General features: G+C 50.1%; 1 protein-coding gene across 2 annotated transcripts in view; it reads right to left on the bottom strand.

The window, feature by feature from the left end:
* The window catches only part of ELMO2 (engulfment and cell motility 2), a 39,106-nt gene extending 34,947 nt beyond the window's left edge, over positions 1 to 4,159 (bottom strand). For both annotated transcript variants that reach the window (XM_032350466.1, XM_032350468.1), the window contains exon 1: positions 4,069 to 4,159. The gene's annotated coding sequence lies outside the window, so the exon portion shown is untranslated. The remainder of the gene's footprint in view (positions 1 to 4,068) is intronic.
* Positions 4,160 to 12,468: the final 8,309 nt, after the last annotated feature.

Genomic DNA, 12,468 nt, shown 5'->3' with positions numbered 1-12,468 from the left:
TCTAGACCAGCAGTCCTCACCTCTGGTTGTGCACCATCAATGCCCACCCCGCACTCTGAACCCTCTCACCACCCAAGTGATCCTAATGGTGGTCAGGGCTGAAAGCCACAGCCAAGAGGACTATTAGCCATCTGAGAGCAGGGACACATCTAGCCTGTGTCCCTTCCCCCCGCTTCCCCAATGTCTGCAGCACACTGCCTGGCACACTGCAGAACCTGCAGAATTCCACACTAAAAATACCCTTCATGGGGTGCCTGCGTGGCTCCTGATGTCAGCTCCAGCCATGATCTCAGGGTCATGAGATCGAGCCCTGCACTGGGCTCTGCACTGGGCGAAGACTCTGCTTAAGATTCCCTCTCCAACTCCCTCTCTAAAAATAAATAAATAAATTAATTAATTAAATTAAATGAAAATAAATAAAAATACTCTCCAGGATGTCCTGAGACCTACTGCCTTTCAACAAGAATAAAAACACTGCAGAGAACTGTCCATTGCCTAGAACTTTACAAATCCCTAACTATAATAGCTGGCAGATTTAGAAGAGTTCAGGGTTTACAGACTACTTGCTTCGGTTTTTGGAAGTGAAACAGACAATGAGACGGAAAATACTGATGAACTTTAAGGAACTGTTCCCCTTCAACAGCCCATGGTGGTTGCAACGGGGTGGCAGAGCTTGTGTAGGGAAGGGGGTGTGGTGAGCCCAGAAGAGTCCTGGGTCATGGCTGAAGTCCCGGGCTGTGGGCCCAACTCTTTCAATACCAACCATAACAACACAGCATTGTTCTCACTGTAAAATCAGGCCAAGCCCTCTCACTTTATAAATAAGAGAACTGAGGTCCAGAGAAGCTGGCAAGGCCACACCACCAGTTAGGGACAAAAGAAGGTCTTGGTCCCCCATGTCTGGGTTAGTTCCCTCTCTACAGCACAAGGGATCTGACTGCCCAGATTCACCATGACCACAAGCCACTCTGGCCCTCTTGTCCTGATCTAATGAGGGAGTTAGTAGATGTTTTTGAGGTCTCTTCCCACCTTGACCTTCTGGTAAGCCAGTGTCACTTAATGGTTAGGAGCTTGTGTTCTGGAGTGGGCCAGACCTGGATTTGGAGCTCAGCTCTAACAATTTCTGTATCTGTAAAATGGGGATTCGAGTCAACCCTCCTCTCTCAAGAGGTTATGAATATTAAGTGAGATAATCTATGTTAATCATATAAGCGTGATTTCTGACACAGAGTAAGCAGAATTCCAGCTGTGTGAACTTGAAGAAGCTGCAAAAACACCATAACCACATTTCCTAGCATACAAAAACCCTACCCTCAGGCTGCAGGAAATTGATGACAAAATGAGAACATATGTGAAGGCAATCAAGGAGGCAAAGCACCGCTGGTGGTGGTGTTCTTCTATAATAATAATAATAATATCAATTATTATTATTATTTTCTTCCAGAAGCAGCACCTTGGAGACTTTTTAATCAGTTTCAGAGCCATGGCCACTACAAAGCCTGCCACATAACAGGCGCTCAACCAGTCTTTCCTGGTGACTCACATTAAACCACCATGCCTAGTGGGGTGACAAAGTCAAATGCCTTAAGCAGCCAGGCAGATAAGTAAATAAGCCAAGGAGCATCTATGCAGGCACTGAGGCAAACTGCAAAGCGTCCATCCCACCTAAGGAAGCTCAAATTCAACGCTTTCAAACACATTTCACAGCTTGGTCTCGACAACAACTTTGCAGGCTCTACTGACCACTGATTCTGGGTCTTCGTCACACCATGTGGTTGTCTTGGGCGTCACCTAATCACCCTACAATCTGGTCTTGTCCTTCCATGGTAAGCATCCTGAAAATGAGGGCTGTGACTTACACTCCCCAGTCACCCTAAGTAGAACAGCGCTGGCCTCGCAGTAAGGGGACGCTCACTCGGTGAGCAATCGTGGAACTGAGCAGCCAGAGTGTTAACTCGAACGTGCTGCTCCCAGCACCACCAGGACACTACAGGCCCTGCGTATTTCTCTCCCCATCTCCCCATCTCCCAGGACCACCGTGTAGACTGTGCTGAGAGGTATAGCAACTGGGTCAAAGAAGGACTTGCCTTGCAGGGTTTTCCTCCATAAGCATTAAATATGCTTGTTCCTGAGCCACCTAGACAGGTGGTACTGATGTGTCCAGACATATTACTCCACACGAAACCAGACAGAATGCGCAATATAGCCACAGGTGCCACCATTCTCAAGTTTAGTCCCCAATTCCTGCATTCCCAGACCTCCTTGGCACCTCCTAGAGGCAGCATAGGGTATAGAGAGACCAGACTCCAGAAGAACACACGGGGTCCTAGTCCTAATGTTCCCTCCTCCACTCACAAACGCTAGCGTGACCACCAGCAGGCAGTGTAACTTTTAAGAGCTTCCTTATTTTTATTAGTAAAATGCAGGCAACAAGAACTACCCCAAAAGACTCTAAAGGGGATTAAATGTCACAAGTATACAAAGCTTCTAGAACTGCACAGCCCAAGAGGGCAGCCCCAGACCTGTGTCCTGTGTAGCCACTGAGCACGGGGCATATGGTTACCACAAACTAAATCAGACCTGCTATAGGTAGAAAACACATGCCAGACTTCAAGGACTTAGGGCACCCACAAAAATGGGAACTATCCCATTAATAGGGTCTTTATATCGATCGCATGTCAAAATAATATTATTTTGGAATATAATAGGTTAAGTAAAATGTGTTCCAAAAATTGATTTCACCTGCTTCCTTTTAAATTTTTAATGCAGCTACTAAAAGATTTAAACTACCCATAGGGCATTCTATTTCTATTGGACACAAGGCATTGTTCTGCATAGAGCTTGGCACACAGAAAGTATTCCCACGTTGGTTTCCTTCCCCCACTGGCAGGCTATCAGGGACCACGATTCACACCCCCTTCCTCCTGTCAAAGCCAAGACCTCCACCCCCTTCTTTAATAAATGTTTACGGTGCCTGGTCCTGTGCAAGAGGCTCGAGATGCAAGGAGCAAAACCAGACACTATCTTCTAGGCCTTCTTATCTGGTGGGACGGACAGACATTCTAATACTTTCACAAATAAAGGTAAAACTGCAGTTGTTCAAGTGTGGTGAAGAAGTACCCAGGGTGACAAAAGTGGGGAATTCACCTGGAGAAGGAGTCAGGGTGACACCTGAGTGCAGATCTGAAGCATGAAGATGAGCTTACTGGACTAAAATGGGCGGGGAAGAGGGGGGCGACACAGAAGAAGGCTAAGTGTAAAGACCCCGAGGAAAGCTAGGGCTTGGGATGTGTACGGAACAGGGAAAGGACAGTGTGAAGAGAACTGAACAGGAGGGACAGGCTGGAGGTTCCAGATCTCCAGGGCTTGGGCGAGGATCTCGGGCTGACCCTGCAAGAGCTGGGCGGCTGGCCAGTTTTAAGCAGCGGAGTGTCCGGATCTGATGTGCATTTTGAAAACCCTACTGGCCACGGTGCGAGGCCCACAGCAGAGCGGCGGGAGAAAGTGGGGGCCCATCAGGTAGGACAATGCAACCGCCCAGGTAGGAGGCGACAGACGCCTCAACGGAAGGGGAGCGGCGGAGATGAGAAGTAGACGGACTGGGGGCCACAGAGCGGCCGGCTCCACCGGGCGGGGTGATGGGCAGCGTGTGCGTCGCGGCGGCGATGTCAAGAGAGACTCCCCGGCCGCGGCCGAGGGCCACCCAGCCGCACACACTCCCCGGGTTCCCAGCGAGCGCGCTCCCACCCCGTCCCTCCCCCATCTGCTCGTCTTGCCCGCAGGCTCCATCCCCCCACCCTTCTCCCTTCGTTCCTCCAGGCCCGGCCCGCCCTCTTCCCCACCCGACGCCACTCCTGGTGGGGAACCCGCGCCCAGCAGGGCCGCGACCCCCTGACGAACCGGCGCGGTGCAGCCGGGGCCCGCCCTCCAGCCCCTCAACCCCTGGGGCAAATGCAGGCCGCAGCCTCCGGCCCCCTTCCCGGCCCGGCCTCTCCTCCCCGCATCCCTCCGGCCAGGGCCCTCTCCGCGGCCCGCCACGCCCCGGCGCCCGGCGCCCCCCTCACTCACCAGGGCGCCGACCTAGGCCCAGCTCCCGCGCCCGGGTCTCGCCTCCGCGGCTCCTCCAGCCTCCGCCCGCCCCGCCTTCCCGGGACCCCGCCCCCGCAGGCCGACCCGGGTTCCTATTGCTCCGCTTCGCCGTCACGCTGAATCCTCTTTCTTCAATTGGGTTGCTTGCCTGTCACTCAAAGAAAGGCGGGCCCAACTGCCGGAGGGGGGGGAAGCGCCGGCATGTCCCCGCCCCACTGGCGGAGGCCTCTTAAAGAAACAAGCTTCCTTCCCACCCAACCTCGCCACCCACTCCGCGTGCTGTGGGGTCAGAAGGAGCGGGATTTTGCAGCGGATCCAAGAGGCGGCCTTTTCTCCCTCAAACTTTTCTTTTGGCACAGCCCGGGAGTGAAGGAAAAGGCTTGGGTGACAACTCGGAGATTTTGAGGGCTGAGCTGTCCTCCGGTGGCACTCAGTCCCATGCCCAGCGGGCATGTAATGCACACTCAACAGTGGGGTAACTGAGTGGGAGGTGACAGTCGTGTCAGAGGCTGTGAGCAGCCGTGGCTGCTCACCACCGAGAGGGAGCTAATTATACCGGCACCCGGGGCTGACCGTGGGCGCTGAGTAGAGGCAGAGGGCTGCGGCTCAGCTGTACTGTCAGTGGAATCCCGTGGGAGGTGGCGTTTGTTACCGGGATCAGAGCAAGGCCGGAGCCAAGGCCTCACTCATGCTATCTTCCTATATACTCACAGCAGCTCCAGTGTAGGTATTATGCCGATCCCTTTGTTTGGGATAAGAAAACTGAGGCTTCCCAGCGGGCCAGAGATGGCACAGCTAGTGGCCCGCAGAGCAAAATGCCCCACTGTGCTGGTTTGAGTCTGAAGTTTATGGTTTCAGCATTTTGTCTCACAGATCCTTACAACAATCCCGAGAAGTATAGATTTTGTTGTCCATTTTACAGATGCTCAGCAGAGGCTGCGTGAGATGGATCCTACCCAGAAAGGATTAAATAACGACCACCGTTCATAGAGCACCTTGCAATCTACAGAGCACTCGTATGCGTGTTGGTTTATTCGATCCCTGAAACATCAGAGATGACTTTTGTTAGTCTTATTTTGCTGGTGAACAAACTGGTGCTCACAGAAGTTGAAGGTCAGTAAGAGCTAACATCAAGGCAACCCTGCCCCACCACCAACGCTGAGGTCCTCAGCAAACTTTCCCCAAGAGTCCACCCAGTAAATACTCAGCCATATGGTCTCTCTGACAACTACTCCACTTTGCACAGGCAACAGATAAACCGATGAGTGTGACTGAGTTCTAGCGGGTGGCCGGAGCCGTAATTGGCCCACCCCTGGTCTACCCGTTTGCTGGATATCAGAGTCTTGTATAGACCATTGTTTCGTGGGCTCCTCATGGCGACTTTGTTAGTGACCAAACTGTTATTGTCTGTTACTGTTGTTGTGATGACGCTGTCATCTCAATCCTTTTACAAAGGAGGAGTCGAAGGTGTGGCATGGTTAAGGATGTGCCGGATGTGAGTGCAAGAACTAGAAGTCAGATCCAGCTTTTGCTTACTCCGATTCCCATCCTCTGCCTACCGCTGTCCTTCTCACCCCATCGCAAGGTGGCAAGCCATGTTCACCTTACCTTTCCCGGGCTCTAGGGAAAACTAACTCCTATAACTAACCTCCTAAGGAACATTCTACTCCTTCCTGCCTTCCCCATTTATTCCAGCCCATCAACAGCTCCCCCTCCCGGAGCCCCTATGGTGCTTATACCCAGCAGCCTTGATTATTACTGAGACATGGTCTCCATGTGGTCAGGGACTGTTGTGACCAACCAGCTGTCTGCCAAGCTCCCTCTCCCTGGCTTCCATAGTAACATGACTGCCCAGCTAAGCTGTACTGCCCACTCCCACTCGCAGTTAAGAAAGGCCAGGTAGGAGCCCCTGGGTGGCTCAGAGGGTTAAGTATATGCCTGGGGCTCAGGTCACGATCTCCAGATCCTGGGAATTGAGGCTGAGCTGGGAGTCTTCTCCCTCTGCCACTCCCCCTGCTTGTGCTCTCTCTCTCAAATGAATAAAAAAAAAAAAAAAAAAAAAAAAAAGAACAGCCAGATACCTGAGTTTTCGCCAGTGGAAGTGAAACTTCAGGCAAGGCCTTTAGTCAATAGGCCTGCCTCCCCCCCCACCCCCCATCCTTCTCAATGGCTGGACCCAGCCTTGACCTTGTCCTGATGATAACATGCAAGGGGATGACAAGGCCACAACACAGAGGGTGCCAGGGTCCCCAAATGATCACATGGAGCAGAAAGCTACCTGCTGACCTGAAATACTTCCAGGTCATTTCATACTCTTATGTAAAAGAGAATTAATCTTTGGTCCTTAGGGCATTCACTTTTGGGGGACGGAAAGAGAGGGTCATCTATTAGAGCGAGCCTTGCACTTATACAGCCTGAAGGGGACATCTCCTTAAGTTGGCGTCTTGGTGCCTCCTTGCCTTGCCCTAGTCCTGGGCCTGCTCCGTGCACATTAATTTCAGGAGCGAGTCACTCACTCTAGCTTTATACTACCTTGTCTTTTTTCCCCTGATAGGCCACTGCAGGTCTTGCATTGCAAGTTTCGGGGACTAATTCTAGCTAACTTCAGCAGAAAAGGAGCTTGTGGCCAGCTGGTGGCTAACTCACGGAAGTGACAGGAAGCTGGAAAGCCAGGTTAGGGAAGGACAGAGACCGGAGATGCTGTGAGTGTTGAGGTAGTCAGAATGAATTAGCTTCATCCTTTTCTCCCCTTTCTCAAACAGAGCTTTCTTTGATCAGAACCAAAGTCCCTGGGGCAAGAGTCTGGTTGGCTGAGCCCAGGCAGCATGTCTTGCCCTTGGCTAAGGAAGGCAGACTCCTTCACTGACACCAGGCTGTACACAAGGGAAGAATTCCAGATTCCTCCACCTCCACTCCCAGCTGCTACCCTTGGGCAGTTGAGGCCAGGTGCTCTGTCTTCAAGATGAGATCAAGTAGGGGAAGTACCTGATGTTGACAGTCATGATTACGTAACCCAACACAGTATCTGGCACATGGTAGAGCCTTGTATCCTACAGAGCTCTCTGTTACTTACCAGCCGGGCGTTCTTGTGTAACTTACTAGATCATCTGTACAATGGGGACAGTAAGAGTACTGAACTTACTGGATTGTCCAGAGAATTAAATGAGATGCGATAAATGAACAACACTTAGCACAATGTTCAACCATTGAACAAGGGTTCAATAAGTTGTAGGTAGTTTTCAAAACTATGGTAGGCCTTCAGTAAGTATTTGTTATGTGAGGAAATTACCTAGAATATTTTGAGTTCTTCTGAAACTGGAGGGTTCTCAAAATACTCCTCCCGGTTCTCTAACTCCCAGACCTTCCATGTTCAGATAGTCTGGCGTCCCGTCTGTGGCTTCATTTTTCTCCTTCTCCAGCTTAGAGCCCCGGTTTCCCCTACAATGACTCCCTTGTGTCCACGCTCACCTCGTATGCTTCCTTCTCTCTCCATTGACTCACCCGGAAAGTCCCAACTCCGCTTAAACTCAGCTCACCATCCGTTTCTCACCTGTGCCCAGCAATGGATGGGCTCAGAAGGAAATACAGAACCTTTTGCGGCCCAAGTGCATCCTCCACACTGTGTGGCAACCGTTTGGCGCTGCATCTCCCTGGTGTCCCTAGTCCCACTCCCCCTGAGGCCCTCTTGTGTCTTCTCTCTCCTGCCTTCAGCTCCTCACTCGTCACTGATGAGTTTCTTATCTCTCTAACAACAACAAAACAACAACAACAACAAAAAGAAAGAATGAAGGAAAGAAAGAAAAAGACACAATAGGGATTGTTTCTTATAAGGAGATAAGGAGACAATAAGAAGAAAGTTCTCTCATCTCGTTGACAAATCCACACTCAGTACCAGAGAGCTCCGCCTTCTCTCCTGTGACAGAAGGTCACCTTCTCTGACCCCTGTAAGGGCCACCCTGCAGGTGTTCCCGAGATGACATCTTTTGTCACCTACTCACAGATTTTACTTCCATAGGGATCCTGTCTCCCCTGTACCACTGGTGCTCGGTCATGCCCACCCACGTCCACCTGAGCTGGAAGGTGGCCCATCTGTCGAAAGGGGGGCGGTCTCCAACAGGGACCACAGGACCCCACATGATCTGGGCCATGACTACTCTGACTTCATCTATGTCCCGTCTCCCCCCCACTCACTCAGCTGCAGACTTACTGCCTGATTCCCCACCTCTGGGCCTTTGCATCTGCTGTTCCCTCTTCTGGAATGCTCTTCCCCCTAATCGTCACCTGCTTACTTCGCTTTACTCAGGTCTGCTCTAAAGCCTCCTCAGGTGAGTCTTCCCTGACCACCCTAAGGGCTTGAATCTAGCCCCAGCCCACCCCTTGTGGTCCCTAAGCCTGCTCCAATGTCCCCCAACGTACTCAACATCATTCCTTTTTTCTTGCCTGACTTCCACCAGAGTCCTAAGTTCCACGATGTTGGAGACATTGACTGTCTCATCACTAGTTGTATCCTCAGTGCCCAGAGCAGATCTAGCGCACGATACGTGGTCGATATGTTATTTATTGTAGCACTGAATAAACAAAGGAAAACAAGCCATGGGTAAGTGGAGGGGCTCTCCAAATTTGACTCGTGTTATATCTGAATCTTCCTAAACACTTCCTTCACATAGATTATTGTTGAAATACAATCCCGCAATCCCACTGGAAGAATTTCTGATGTGGTGGCTCATAAGTGTCCAAACCTACCTTTATCTATTTAGAGAAATAGAGCTAGTATTTATTGTGGGTCTATGTGCCAAGATTTATGTTGGGGACTGTTACACATATGATCATTCAAAGTTATCAATTTCTATGGCGCACTCGAGAGCCCATTTTACAGATGAGGAAGACTGAGGCTTAGTGGTACAAAGACACTTGCTAGGGCCACACAGCTCATATAGTATCTAAGTCAGCCTGACTTCAAAGTGCATGACCTTCTCTTTATGCTGCCCCCGGAAAACAATATAATACCTGGGCATTTCATTCTGCAGTCTGTTCTATTTCTCAAATAATGATTAAGCCTGGATACATAGGAGACTTTGTGCTAATTAACGATCTCATCTGCTCCTCACGTTCCTCTGAGGCACATCTGTTCCTACCTCTATTCTGCAGTGGAGAATCCTGAGGTGTGGACATTTGCCTGGGGTTGTCTGGGGGAGCAGTGAAGCCAGTATTCAAATCCTCTCTGCCTAATTTCAAGGCCTGAGATTTTTCTGCAACATGGTGCCATCTCCCTTACGACAACTCTCTGCCTCAGAGAGCAAGAGAAGAAAAATGACTAAAACAGAGGAATAAAGTATCATTACGAAAATTCATGGTGACTTGGTGTTTTAAGTGGGAGGCAAAGGGCAGGAGGAAGCCAGCCAGTCTAAGGCTAGCGTCGGCTCTTGCAGGTTGGGGGTTCACATCACTCACGATAACTTAATTTGCAAAGATCGTTCTTCCAGGAACTGGGGCTTATCGTGTATTTTTGTGAGTGGAAGTGAAGAGAGGGGAGGGTGTCCTGGAGACCGGGGTGAGTCCTCAGCTGTCAGCCCCAACGGGGGCGCTGCTTGAGCTTCTTGTGTGAGACCAGCGCCCCCTGCTGGCGGAGGAAGTCATCTTCAACATCTAAAGCGTGTGTGTGTGTGTGTGTGTGTGTGTGTGTGTGTGTGTGTGTGTGTAAGAGAGAGACAGAGACAGAGACAGAGAGACAGAGTGGTGGGGGCAGGAGGCCATGGGGAAGTATATTCAATAAGATTTGAGAAATGTCTAGCACACCCAGTATATAAAAATAATAGCTACCACTTACCAATATAACAAGGTAGCAGGCAGGCACTGCTTTATAGATTTTACATTAATTTTATCGACTCCTGGGACTTTACATATCACATCTAATTTAACCATCACCCCAATCGTCTGAAGTAGAAATTATTATTTTTACTCCCATTTTTCTCAAGAGGAACCCCGAGGCACAGAGAAGTTGTCATTTACAATACTGCCGTTAAGCGGCAGAGCTGGGACTTGAACCGCCCGCCCTTGCTCCGCAAATCACGAATGGCCATTCTTTACGTCTGGAGCGCCCCCTGGCAAGTCCCCTTGTAAAGGGAATTTTCCGTGTCTGGATTCCCTGTACTGAAGCCAATAAATTTGATTTTCTCGTGTTAATCGGCCTCATGCCAACTTGATTCTAAGTGTAGCTAGGAGGACCTCTGAGGGCAGATCCGTTGGAGTAGTTGGCAGGCGGCTTTAACTTGCCGGACGCCCCTTGCCCCGAGACACCACTGCCGCTGAGAGATCCCTGGGAAATGGAACAAACATGGCAGAAGAGGTGAGTTCCTTTGAAAATGCAAACTGCCTTTTCTCCTAACGCCTTGCAAATGAAATATAAAGGCCCTCATGTAAACTTCAGGGAGAGCGCCACAGCAGCCCACGTGTAGACCATCCCCAGGCCTGTCACTGTGTGGACCATTCAGAGGTCACCGAAGACATCTGGACCCCGTGCAGGGAAAATCTGCCCAGAAGACCGCTGCCTGCTCTCACACTCTCTCTGAAGATCTTTGAGCTTGACATCTAGAAATCGTCACTGGCCAGCCTCAGAACCCCAAAACTGATTTCTATTTTGACTTAATCGTTAACTGTTGCTTTTCTTTCGTTTCCATAGAAATGCCTCTTGTTGAGTTCCTGATGTCTTTTTTTGTTTTGTTTTGTGCAAGAGGGAAAGGTGGGGGGGGGTGGGGGCAGAGGGAGAGAGAGGATCTTAAACAGCTCCACGCCCGCGCCGGGGCTCCATCTCACGACCCTGAGATCGCGACCTGAGCCGAAATCAAGAGTTGGACACCGAACCGACTGAGCCACCCAGGTGCCCCTAATACCTGATTTCTTGCACCACGAGCCCAACTTTGAAAACACGTGTGCTTCACCACCTCCTGAAATGAGTTTCTAACTGAACTGACCTGTCATCAGGACTAAGTCTGGTTCCATGATACAGAACAATTTACCGGCTTTATTTTTTTAATGCACGTAAATGAAACTTCAGGGAGGTTTCAGAGGCCAGAACTGCAGGGGCCGCGGGCACGGTGCCCCAAGATGAGCCGCTTTGGCAGGAACATTATTTTGAGTTAAAAGCAATCCAAACCGAGCAGATTCAGAAAAAGCTCTTTACCTCCCCCTCAACGGCCCCGCTGTACCAGGAAGAGAGCTATTAACAGAGATTCCTCTTTGCCTAAGAAACTTCTCTGCATAACAGGACAACCTTTGCTTTCCAGACATCTCCGCTCACGGCTCCTGGTCTTTCTCCCCTGTGCATCCTCAGGCCCCTACCCCTCTCCTTAGCCATCATGGTTCCTGACTGTCATTAGAATTTCCAAGTCTGTGTGCATTGCCCATGTGTACATTATTAAATTTGATTTTCTCCTGCTTAAACAAACAAACAAACAAACAAACAACAAACCTCACTCAGAGCAGACACATGGCCATGGCTCCATCATTTTGGGGAAAACAGTAAACACGCTAGGATTCAGTGGTGAGCCTGCTGCTCCTGCACTCCCACGTGGGCGGCTGGGGGAGGTTGTAGACTGCTCTGGGCCACTGGTCTTGCCACCACTGCGTCTGTCTGAATGGAAGATAAGCCCCTGCCTAGTGATAAATATGGCTCCTTGGATCTGCTTCTCCAGCATCTTGGTTACAACAGAAGCAGAGAATCAATGTAAACGATCACTGTAAAATCAAACAATCAATGTAAAATATTCAGGAACCATTGAGGAATGAGGGTGGGATTGGCAAATCAGAGCAGACAGCTCCTAGAGAAGATTCCTAGGGGACTTCTATGCCCATCCCCAGTTGATGTAGGAAATGCTGGGGTTTGGAGCCCCTGGCCCAGAAAGAATTCTTGAGACATCTTTGGTGCCAAGAGTTAGTTTTATTAATGCAGGGGGACAGGACCCCAGGGCAGAAAGACCTGCACTAGGATTCTGAGAAGTGGCCCATTATATACTTTCAACTTGGGAGGGGCTTAGGGATGATGTGGGAAACAGAGGCAGAAGAAAAATATTATAAAATTTGCTTACCCACTGACAAGCCCTTGAAAAAAGCAGAGTGACACTCCTCTAGGGACTCAACTGCCTCCACCTGAAGGCTGTGCTAAGGGCAAAGGGCTATCCTAGCCTGACCAACCCCTACCCACTACCAGGACCCTGTAAGTCTACTTTAACAATTCCTTGGGAAACTCTATACATGTTGACAATCCTTCTCAAGCATATGGTCCACTTATACACAACTGAAGGGTCTCATAACAAAGGTTTTATTACTGGTAATGAATAACCTTTTTCCCAACATTAGCTAGCTCCTCAAGGTCCTGGAAAC

Source organism: Mustela erminea, chromosome 7 (genome assembly GCF_009829155.1).
Source record: "Mustela erminea isolate mMusErm1 chromosome 7, mMusErm1.Pri, whole genome shotgun sequence".
NCBI lineage: Eukaryota > Metazoa > Chordata > Mammalia > Carnivora > Mustelidae > Mustela > Mustela erminea.
Note: the sequence above shows the minus strand (reverse complement) of the source record. Positions and strands in the feature narration are given on the sequence as shown.